This window comes from Dreissena polymorpha, chromosome 2, assembly GCF_020536995.1.
Source record: "Dreissena polymorpha isolate Duluth1 chromosome 2, UMN_Dpol_1.0, whole genome shotgun sequence".
Classification (NCBI taxonomy): Eukaryota; Metazoa; Mollusca; class Bivalvia; order Myida; family Dreissenidae; genus Dreissena; species Dreissena polymorpha.
Window position 1 is genome coordinate 137,359,406 of NC_068356.1, and position 11,359 is coordinate 137,370,764.

Here is an 11,359-nt window from a genome sequence, read left to right on the forward strand (position 1 = left end):
TTTCACATGAATGATAGAATCTCATTTTTTCCCAAAATGGCCAGGGAAAGGCCTGATGTATCTATATTGTGTCGACATTTGTTGATAAAAACATTCCAATTTGCTCCATTTTATTGATAAACAAGGGACAAAATTGTCACAAAACCAGGTTTTCATTGTGAAAAAAAAATCTGATAAAGGGAGAAAACTCACACTGAACTTTTGAAATGACCAAAAAAAATTAACCCCCTTTGTAAGTTTTTTTTTTTTTTTTTAATCTATTTTTAGTCGTGGCGACCTTGACATTGGAGATATTGACGTGATTCTTTCGTGGGACACACCGTCCCATGATGGTGAACAAATGTGCCAAATGATTTTAAAATCTCACAATGAATGACATAGTTATGGCCAGGACAAGCTCATTTATGGCCATTTTTGACCTTTGAACTCAAAGTGTGACCTTGACCTTGGAGATATAGACGTAATTATTTCGCGCAACACACCGTCCAATGATGGTGAACAAATGTGCCAAATGATTTTAAAATCTGACGATGAACGACATAGTTATGGCTCGGACAAGCTCATTTATGGCCATTTTTGACCTTTGAACTCAAAGTGTGACCTTGACCTTGGAGATATCGACGTAATTATTTCGCGCGACACACCGTCCAATGATGGTGAACAAATGTGCCAAATGATTTTAAAATCTGACAATGAACGACATAGTCATGGCCCGGACAAGCTTATTCCGCCAGCCCGCCAGCCAGCCAGCCAGCCCGCCAGCCCGCCCGCATTCGCCAATCTAATAACCAGTTTTTTCCTTCGGAAAACCTGGTTAAAAATGCTCAAATTTGCCATTTTATCGATTAAAAAAATTCCAATTAAACTGAAATTGGCTAGGAAAACTGAGACTGTGCATGACGGCTGAACTGTCTGAAACTAATGTTGAAACAATCATTGATATGTATTTAAGAAAAAGGACAGAGACATTCAGCTGTGAATATTGCATTCATACATACATGTGTATTCATATGATAAATATCATTACATAAAAAAGACTGAATTTGTAATTTTCCCCTTTTCCTAAAAAACGACGCGTTTTTCCCCTTTGGACGGGCCCCGCCACCATTCCCATATAAGTGAAAAAAAACACTGAATACATACAAATACTAAATTAATAAAAATCTTCTGACAAAACGTCTTCTTAAAAAAAAAGATAGTTCGACTATGTACATAGCTGGGTTGGCACCAATCGACCGCCCCAGGTTTTAACTAGTGGTTTTTACCGGTTAAAACCGCCCCGTTCAATACTCTTGAAGTGGTCATTACTGGTCAATACTGGTTGATTGAACTTTACCCCCAATTTTGATTAATATCCCAAGCTTAATTAAACAAGATTGATAATACAAATTAAACAGACATGTTGCCAATAATGTCTTTAGCTATTAATGCCCACTATTTTATGAATGATGTTCATGCAATTTGTTGGCAATCTCTCAAAATTTTGCAAATTAGTCATAGTTGCAGTTGGCCAATTGGATTTTTCTGGTCGATTGAACTTTAATTTTTTTTTATAACGAATGTTCAGATAATACTGTGCTTGATTCAACAAGAATGACAATATGACAATATTGATGTGCACTAGCAAAAGTATATTCAATGTTTTTGAGATTTAAATAGGTTGGGGCACCAAAAACTGATAATAGGGCTTTAAATGGCACCTTTTTGACACGACCCTTACCTGTCATGTATTCTTGCCTAGATTTCTTTGAATTCTTTTTAAACAAAATAGTGAAACAATATTTTATTTTCCATCAATATAAAAAAAAAAATAATTATTAAAATAACTAAATAATTGAAGAGTCTTGAGTACACCTACAATTGTAAAAACATATTTTTTGGCACAATCAAGAACTTTGATTGCTTATTCATTTGAAGACCAATTGAACTTATAAATATGAAAGGAGAAAAAAACTTCTTAATACAGAAAAGAGACAAGTTAGATGTTACTATTAAATTAAAAGCAAGTTATATCTCCTTTTGTTTGAGTGATATGAAATACAGTACACTCCACGCGTATCCCCAATTTCCCTCCATACGCCGCGTGCAGTAACGCCGCGGAGATTAAGGAAATTTCGCGATACGCGGCGTTTGCATGATTTTGGACACCGCTTTGAACGATCGGCAAAATTGATAAGCCGACGCGGAGGCCCTCGGCGTTGGCAACGCGACGAAACTCCGTGTTTAACGAGATTACGATCAATTTAACTTTGTTTGACTTCCTGATTTTCACATAAAATTACATTTATTACAAGTATATATATATATATATTTATTTATATGTATATATAATATACCATTAAATAACAACCAAGATAGATCGTTCCCCACGTGGTTGTAGACGTAGTTGTATAGAAAACTCGTTGATTTATGACAAACAAATCGTCGTCTTAAAACTCATACTTACCAATTAATATAATCACAGTTTGCAACATTGTTTTTATTTTGATAATTTAATTCAAAGTTTTCATGTACGCAGGTGTTTTTTCTATACTGAACATGTAAACAAATGACCGAGGACCCTATTAAAAGTCTCGGAAATATGTGTGAATTGACAGTCTGACGTTATCAAAGGAAAGCCGCTTCCTGTCTGAACGCATAACTTACTCTAGTAACACGTTCAACAATGCATAAAAAAACCGAATGGTTTTAATTGTCGGAACAAAGTCAATTCTCTGCTCACTAATGCATTTATTTTATCTTTGTAGGTAGGTTATTCCATTGATTGTTAAAAGAAGGTGGTAACTATTGAGTTGATGTTGCCTTAAATATTCACAGTTGTATTCTAGTTGCGTCGACATTCAAAACAATGTTTACCAGTAATTATGGACCAAATCGGCAGAGTGACATTTACACATGTTAATCCATTTTGTTTAAACAACACATAATGCCAAACACTTTATCCAGTTCCGTCCAGATGTTCTCTTTAATCAGTATACAATACAATAACTGTTTCAATAATTACTATACTAAAATACCGTAACGATAAAGATATGTGAATTGAAATTAATTTGGAGGAAATATAAATTATTCGAGATATAATTGTGTTAAAAAATACCAAAGAAACTGTTAACCGAAATCAACAGAATTCAGTGTTCTCTGCACTACAAAGTTTGTATCAAAAAATCAATACACACACGCTTTACACGCATAAACCTTTAACTTGTACATTGCATCATATTTTCGCGCGCTTTTGTCGGGAAATATATATGATGACAGTATATTGGAAGCATTTGTAAACGTCGTGTAAACATAAAAAATCGGAAGCGTGTTTCGGATTACAAACAATTATTCTCATTTGGAAATTAAACGGAACATTTATTCTGGTGTTATATGTGTTATGAATTAAATATTAATTGGTCAAAACGCTTTACCTGTCGTATATTCATTCATATTATCGACGTACCTGTGAATAAAAACATATATGAATTGTTTATACAATTATCTCTATTTTTATAAGCCACAGTATTTAAACAATTTTTAATGACAATGTTTTTCATTTTTTTGGCATGCCCAGTAGCACACTGCTAACGGGGTGTTGCGCAGCGGTCGCTGATAAGAACGGAAATTGTCTGCATTTACCGACTAGGCAAAAGTAATACACGCCGCGGGTATAGCGAACTCGGCGGAACGCCGCGTTTTACCTCGCTAACAAACTCTGCGTTTACACTCGCTAGCAGGAAAAAAAACGCGGCGTTAGCGTGTTTTTTGAGGAAAACGCGTGGAGTGTACTGTAGCCTAAGGGCAGATTTGCTTCATTGTCAAACTCAGAGAAATAACACAGCATGCATTTTATTACCAATTTAGGCTTAGGGGCCAGATTTATGACACTAGAAAACACATGAGTTCTGTTTGTCCATCTGCTTATCAAATAGATACATCAATACAATGTAGATCAGTGAAATACTATGGTAACTACAATAGTAATAATACTTTAGTTACAGATGTGATACACTGAGATAAAGATATTGTCTTTATAAACCTTATGTATTTGAGGCCGTTTCCATAATAATAAGTAAGTTATTTTTTCACAACTTTTAAGATTTTTTTTTACAATTAATAACTAAACAAAGTTTATCAATTACAGAATAATTATTGATTTAATATAGAATACATGTAGCTTAAAGTCTTCCTTTGTGATGTTTAAATGCTAAAATTTTAAATCGACCAGTATTGACCTGTTTTAACCTGGTATTGACCACCGGCCTGGTCAATACTCAATTGACCGGTCAATATGCCAACCCTGGTACATAGATATTGACAAGGTAAATCACTTGTCATTTTCTAAAGCAACGGAAGTGCGTCATTATGCGTTATTAAATCGCTGTCAACTTATGTCTCACTTATTGAAATGCGCGAGCAGGCCGGAAACCTCGCTCTTTCTCTATTTACTTTCAGTTTCAACAGAAACATCCATAGGATATGTGATAAATCCTTGTAACTATTGTTTCTCACAATAAATGGGGCAATCAACAAAAGATATTGTAAATTGCATACACATGAATCATTCCTTACCAATTCGTTTGCCATAGAGATTTCCAGAAAAAAATCAGCACATCAAAAATCAAATCTGGCGCCCACAGTGTTAAGTAGGGCTGCAACAATATACCGGTATATCGGTATATATCGCAATACGCAATCCGCATATTGTATTGCGATATGATTTTCATCATACCGGTACGAAAATTTTACAAAAATTCATTCACATTTCGTCCAGAAAAGCCATCCAAAATAATGATAAAAAGGTAAACAAAACAAAGCAGTGTAAATTATTTTTTACGTAAAAAAAGCATTCTAAAAAGTGTATTATACGGAGCAGCGTTGTTACATGGGAGCATTCATTTGATGCTTTTAAACAGATTATCGTTGAATTAATTGCGCACAGCTGTAAATGTTTCGTTCGATTCTGATTTGAGCATTATTTGTAATCCGAATTTTGGAAACACGCTTCCAAATTTGAATGCTAACGCGACAATAAAAAATTATAGCGTCAAATAAAAAGTGCTTTATCATTTGTCTCAATAAAAAGCACGCGAAAATTATACAGACATGTAGAACGTCGCATGGAAAGTATGGATGTATTTTGTGTAGTATAAAAACGGGAACATCACGTCAGCTGAATTACGCGTGTTCAGTGGGAAAAACGCCCCGGTTGGACGTTATTTCATCACATCTTTAAATAGTAACAATTGCAAAAATGTATTTGATACTTAAGAAAATTTGCAAATGTTTGTGTTTCTTATTATTCTTGAGCACATTTATAGTAAATATTTACCAGAATTTGCTTTAAAATTGGAATTTATGGGATTATTGGGTAATTGGCAAGTTATAATTTTGGTACAAGTTAGCAATATATTGCGATATATTGCAATACGGGTTTTTGAACTTACAATATATTGCAATACGGTTTTTGGCGTATTGTTGCAGCACTAGTGTTAAGTGGCTGTTATTATGTATAAAGAGCGAGGTTCCCGGCCTGCGCCCGCATATCAATAAGGGAGCGGGATGACAGCGATTTAATTATTAATGACGCACTTCCGTTGCTTTAGAAAGTAGCGAGTGATTTACCTTGTCAATATCTATACATACATAGTCGAACTATCCTTTTTTTAAGAAGACGTTTTGTTGGAAGATTTTTATTAATAGACGAGTTAATTGTTATTGTTTACATTTGGGATTTTCCGCGCATGCCCACTGACTGGTTGGCAGAAACACTAGTTACAGTCACGTAAAACATGTATAAAGGGCTTTTGTTTAGTCAATTAAACGATAAAAAATCCGAAATAAACACTACAACTCTTAAACAATAGTGCAAATATATCATAGTTTGTACCAATAAATGTATATTCATATATATAATTTCCTCTTTATAAAATACAAATTACTTATTAGCATGAGAGTAAACGTGGTCGAAAGACTAAATACTGACAATACCACACAACAAAACAATAAATTAGCCATATTCTTTTGTAAAGTAAGACTTTAAACAAGATGTGTTTGTGAAACACCAATGTCCCCCTATATGATGTTTGACATTGTAAGATGACCTTGACCTTGTGAAGGATGACCTTGACCTTGACCTTTCACCACTCAAAATGTGCAGCTCCATGAGATACACATGCATGCCAAATATCAAGTTGCTATCTTCAATATTGCAAAAGTATTCATAAAATAAGCGATTTGTGCCACATATATCTGACCACTGACCTTGAAGGATGACCTTGACCTTTCACCACTCAAAATGAGCAGCTCCATGAGATGCACATGCATGCCAAATATCAAGTTGCTATCTTCAATATTGCAAAAGTATTCATAAAATGAGCGATTTTGGCCACATATATTTGACCTCTGACCTTGAAGGATGACCTTGACCTTGACCTTTCACCACTCAAAATGTGCAGCTTCATGAGATACACATGCATGCCAAATATGAAGTTGCTATCTTCAATATAGCAAAAGTTATTGCAAAATGTTAAAGTTGGCGCAAACAGACAGACAGACAGACAGACAGACCAACAGACAGGGCAAAAACAATATGTCCCCCACTACTATAGTGGGGGACATAAAAATGATATTTCAAAAACTTATAAAACATATATTAATTTGATTATAACTATAAACGGTGTGGATATTGTAATTGTTCATCAGCGATCGAAAGTGTATTATAAGAGGCGCATTTAATCAATTATAAAACAAAGCCATAAAAACGGAATACATTACAATCGTTAAATGTTGTGTATATTTTCTTTTCCATAGAATGAATTTCCGTTTCGTTTCCATTGAATAACAATATTAATAAATTTTAATATACAAATGGAAATAAAACCTGCATCTTGTGCAAATTGAACTGTCTTTGCATGTATATTGAAATCTCTTAACAAGTAATAAGGAGTGATGCATGTAACAATCTAGCATTTTATGATATATATATATATATTTATTTAATTTATTTTACGCAAATATTGTTTATCCATTGAGATTGCTTGGTTTCATGATGGTGTTACGTGCACTGCAAGGACGTACAATCTTTACACTAAATTGCCTAGTTGACATTTGCCGGTACCCGTGTTAAATACATCAATTGTGTAGCAGTAATATTGCACAATATTTGAAATTTAAAGTTATAAAGCACTGTATTATTATGATTAAACTGGCTTACATATAGATACACATGTTCAGTCATTGAAATTAAGATGTAAATCTACAAGCAAGTGGGGCTAGTAATATGGGAATTTGAACTAGCCCGAGTCAGATTTTACTAGCCCAAACTTTTTTGTTAAAAATGCAGATAAACACAACATAAAACATCCAAAGAAGCATTCATTTATTCAATCTTTAGAACACAATACAACTCTCTTATTAATTTCATCCTCATCCAAGTCAGCTTCCTCTTCATCTGAGCCAGCCTCTTTCGGATCCTGAAATAAGAAGAAATTAATTTCACACAGGGATTTCAATTTAATCACAATTATAAATATATACATTAAGTTTAGGTAAAAAATTAGCAGAAATGTATCCCATATATCCATGTGAAAGAGAGAGCAAACCTGAACCACCAGAAAATATATAAGCAATTTGGTGCCAGGTTATTCTACAAAAAGCCAGTTGACAAATGCGTCAATCACACTTACCTCAGATTCGCATTCCTCAACGACGTACTTCAATGACAACTGTTTGGCCATTACTCTCTGTGTCCCGAACGAAACGCAAAAGATTTATTTTACATAATAATAATCCGGGAACCACAAAACCATGCGCTTTATGCGCAGTAATCCAATTATCGGCTGATTGCCCAGCACGTGCGCGCAGTGTGTTAAAACATAAGCAGCTGTTGATTTAAGCGGCTCAAAACTTTGTTTACAAATATTGAAAATGAAATTCGAACTCGTTTTGTTAAATGAATTGTACAAGCACGTCGGGCTTGTAATATTGGATTTCCTACAAGCCCGAATTTAAAAAAACTAGTTTTTTGCTGTCGGACTAGTGCGAATTTGGACGACAGCATGTTCCCGTTAATCCGTTTCGGACAAATATCTCCTTTTTTTAATATGTTAAATTATTTATTAAAGCAAATGCTACGTATTTTCGCTTAAATATTTGGCTTGCTCAATATGACTACTCAATATGCCAAGAGATGACATGAAGGTATCATAAAGTCCGCAACATGTGGTCTATGCAGGTCCCTATGTTATTGACACCGGCATGTTTTCTGTGTAATTGTCTGGGCAGTCTCCGATCATAACGAGATAATATGCTTGTGACAAACAACGGTGCAATTGAACACGGTTAGAAATGCTAACAAAAGTGTCAAATTTGGTGTACACCATTAAATTAAACAATTAGATTTATGAATTTATTTGTTGTGTAACAATGTAAGTTTGTACAGATATATTAAGGTTAAAATCAGTTACTATATGTTGCGAACAAAAAGCGATCTATTTGTTGTATGTTTTCATCCTTATTTGTGTTCTTTCATTAAATTTAATTTATTCTAAAAGAATTTCTATTCCTGAAATATTGTATCTTAAATGGACGTGAAGATGCGTTTAGTAGAGATTTTTGTGGTAACCAATGATACAGAGCTCGTAGATAGTGTTCCACTCCAGAGCTCGATTTTAGTTATAACAAATAATAACAACAATATAATCGTTCCAAAAATGAATTTCCACGCATGCTTACAATGTATGTTTTATTCAGACATAAATAGTAACATTATATTTGATACAGTTCATGATTATCAATAAAAACGATGATTATGTCAACCTTCTCTATATGCGCTTATATGAATTCCACCTCTTTTTGCCAACCAGTGGGCGGAGTCTAAACTTTGCAGGTGCGTGTGACGTCACGCGTTAACTCGTCTATTCAGACTCCTTAAAAAGTAGGGCACAGCTCTTTGCCGATGATACGGTGGTCTACCTCACCATTAATAAAGAAAATGATTGTTACACACTCCAAAATGACCTACACAAACTAGAACAAGGGACAAAATTGTCACAAAACCAGGTTTTCATTGTGAAAAAAAAATCTGATAAAGGGAGAAAACTCAAACTGAACTTTTGAAATGACCAAAAAAAATGAACCCCCTTTGTAATTTTTTTTTTTTAAATCTATTTTTAGTCGTGGCGACCGTGACATTGGAGATATTGACGTGATTCTTTCGTGGGACACACCGTCCCATGATGGTGAACAAATGTGCCAAATGATTTTAAAATCTCACAATGAATGACATAGTTATGGCCAGGACAAGCTCATTTATGATAAAATTTTATGGCCATTTTTGACCTTTGAACTCAAAGTGTGACCTTGACCTTGGAGATATCGACGTAATTATTTCGCGCGACACACCGTCCAATGATGGTGAACAAATGTGCCAAATGATTTTAAAATCTGACGATGAACGACATAGTTATGGCTCGGACAAGCTCATTTATGGCCATTTTTGACCTTTGAACTCAAAGTGTGACCTTGACCTTGGAGATATCGACGTAATTATTTCACGCGACACACCGTCCAATGATGGTGAACAAATGTGCCAAATGATTTTAAAATCTGACAATGAACGACATAGTTATGGCCCGGACAAGCTTATTCCGCCAGCCCGCCCGCATTCGCCAATCTTATAACCAGTTTTTTCCTTCGGAAAACCTGGTTAAAAATGGGAAGATAACTGGTCCATGGAATTTAATCCTGATAAGTGTGAAGTAATAAGAATAACTAAAAAGAAAAAGATAATTAATTTTCCTTATAAACTTTATAATATAGAACTTAAAACAACAGAAAAAGCAAAATATCTCGGACTAACTATAAGCAATGATCTCAACTGGAAAACGCATATAAATAACATAACATCTAAAGCTACTAACACATTAAAATTTATCAAGAGAAATGTCAAAACAAATAACAAACAAATAAAAGAAACAGCATACAAAACATATTTCAGACCGCAACCGGAATATTGTTCCTCAATTTGGCATCCTTACCATTACACCAGTAGCGTTTCACATATGATAAAGACACTAAACTGGCAAACTCTAGAACAGAGAAGAATAAACTCATTCTTGACACTACGTTATAAAATTGAACATCATCTAATCTATGTAGACCACCAACATCTTACAACAACAAGACATTTAAACTTCTTGGTACCCTTCTCTAGGACAACTTATCATCAAAATTCTTTTTTCCCAAGGACAATCAGGTATTGGAATGGCCTGCCATCAGGGGTTTTTTTTAGAGAAAGGGGAAGACGCTGGACGCTGGGTGAAAGGGGAAAAAGAGTGCGAAAGAGACATATTAGGGGAAAAAATAAAAACTGTTCATTTCAATGTCTATAACTCATTAAAAGAGGCTTGTCTCTGTCCTTTTTGTTCTTAAGCACATTTAACACGTATTAAAGTCAAAGTCCTTAATAAAGTTGCAGGTGTAGATCTAATAATGGGAACTGTTTTCAACTATATTTCTGTACTGGGGTCGGGGGACGATGTCAATTTTGTCATTTCAATTTCATGATGAACGGGTTGACGATCTTGATCTGCTACAGGGAAAGGATCGGCAGCTGCCGATTGTCTACTTTCACTTTCACAATGTTCAATGTTGATTACCTCAGAATGCTGCTGGGTTATAACGGTTTTCGATGATTCTTTCTTATAAAAATGCCTCGATGCGTTCAGTATCTTCCGAGTCCGAATGTTTTATTTTGTTTGTGGAAGAATGCCAATTGTGAGACATTTTTTTCTGTTTTCACGTTTATATCTTGGCTTGCATATAGCCCGGATGAAAATTCGACTGGTTTCCGGTAATTAATTGACGAAACACACTTCTCGCGCATCCAGTAAAATAGTCACATGATTATTACAATTAGTTGCCCAGATTACATGACGTAATTTAAGAGCTATATTTAGAATAACTGGGATTCCCAGGTTTTTTGTGTTCGTCTGGAGAGAGAGAGCGAGATCGTTGTACTTGGTGCAAATTGGATAATTGTTGAATGCCAAAAGGAAAAATAAACATTTCTTTGAGGGAAAATATTATATTTTGGTGAAAAATGATATTTTGGGTGGGGAAATTGCATTTTGAGGGGAAAAATTCTGGTAAGGGAAGACGCCGAATATCGGCGTCACTTTCTTAGTAAAAAAAAACCCTGGCCATACAACGTTAAGAGAAGCACCAGCCTCAGTCAGTTTACTGCAGGCCTGGCCGCTGTCCCAAAATAAATATAAGTACAGTACACTCCACGCGTTTTCCCCAAAAAACGCGCTCCCTCCACGGGTTTTTTCTGCTAGCGAGTGTTCACGCTGCGTTGGAAAGCGAGGTGAAC

The 11,359-nt window shown here is 34.9% G+C and overlaps 1 long non-coding RNA gene across 1 annotated transcript; it reads right to left on the reverse strand.

The window, feature by feature from the left end:
• Positions 1 to 199: 199 nt before the first annotated feature.
• Positions 200 to 9,673, reverse strand: LOC127869146 (uncharacterized). Its single transcript, XR_008044430.1, has 2 exons — positions 9,487 to 9,673; positions 200 to 419 (listed from the first exon to the last, which is right to left on the reverse strand). It is a non-coding gene; the product is annotated as an uncharacterized LOC127869146 (long non-coding RNA).
• Between the last annotated feature and the right edge of the window lie 1,686 nt (positions 9,674 to 11,359).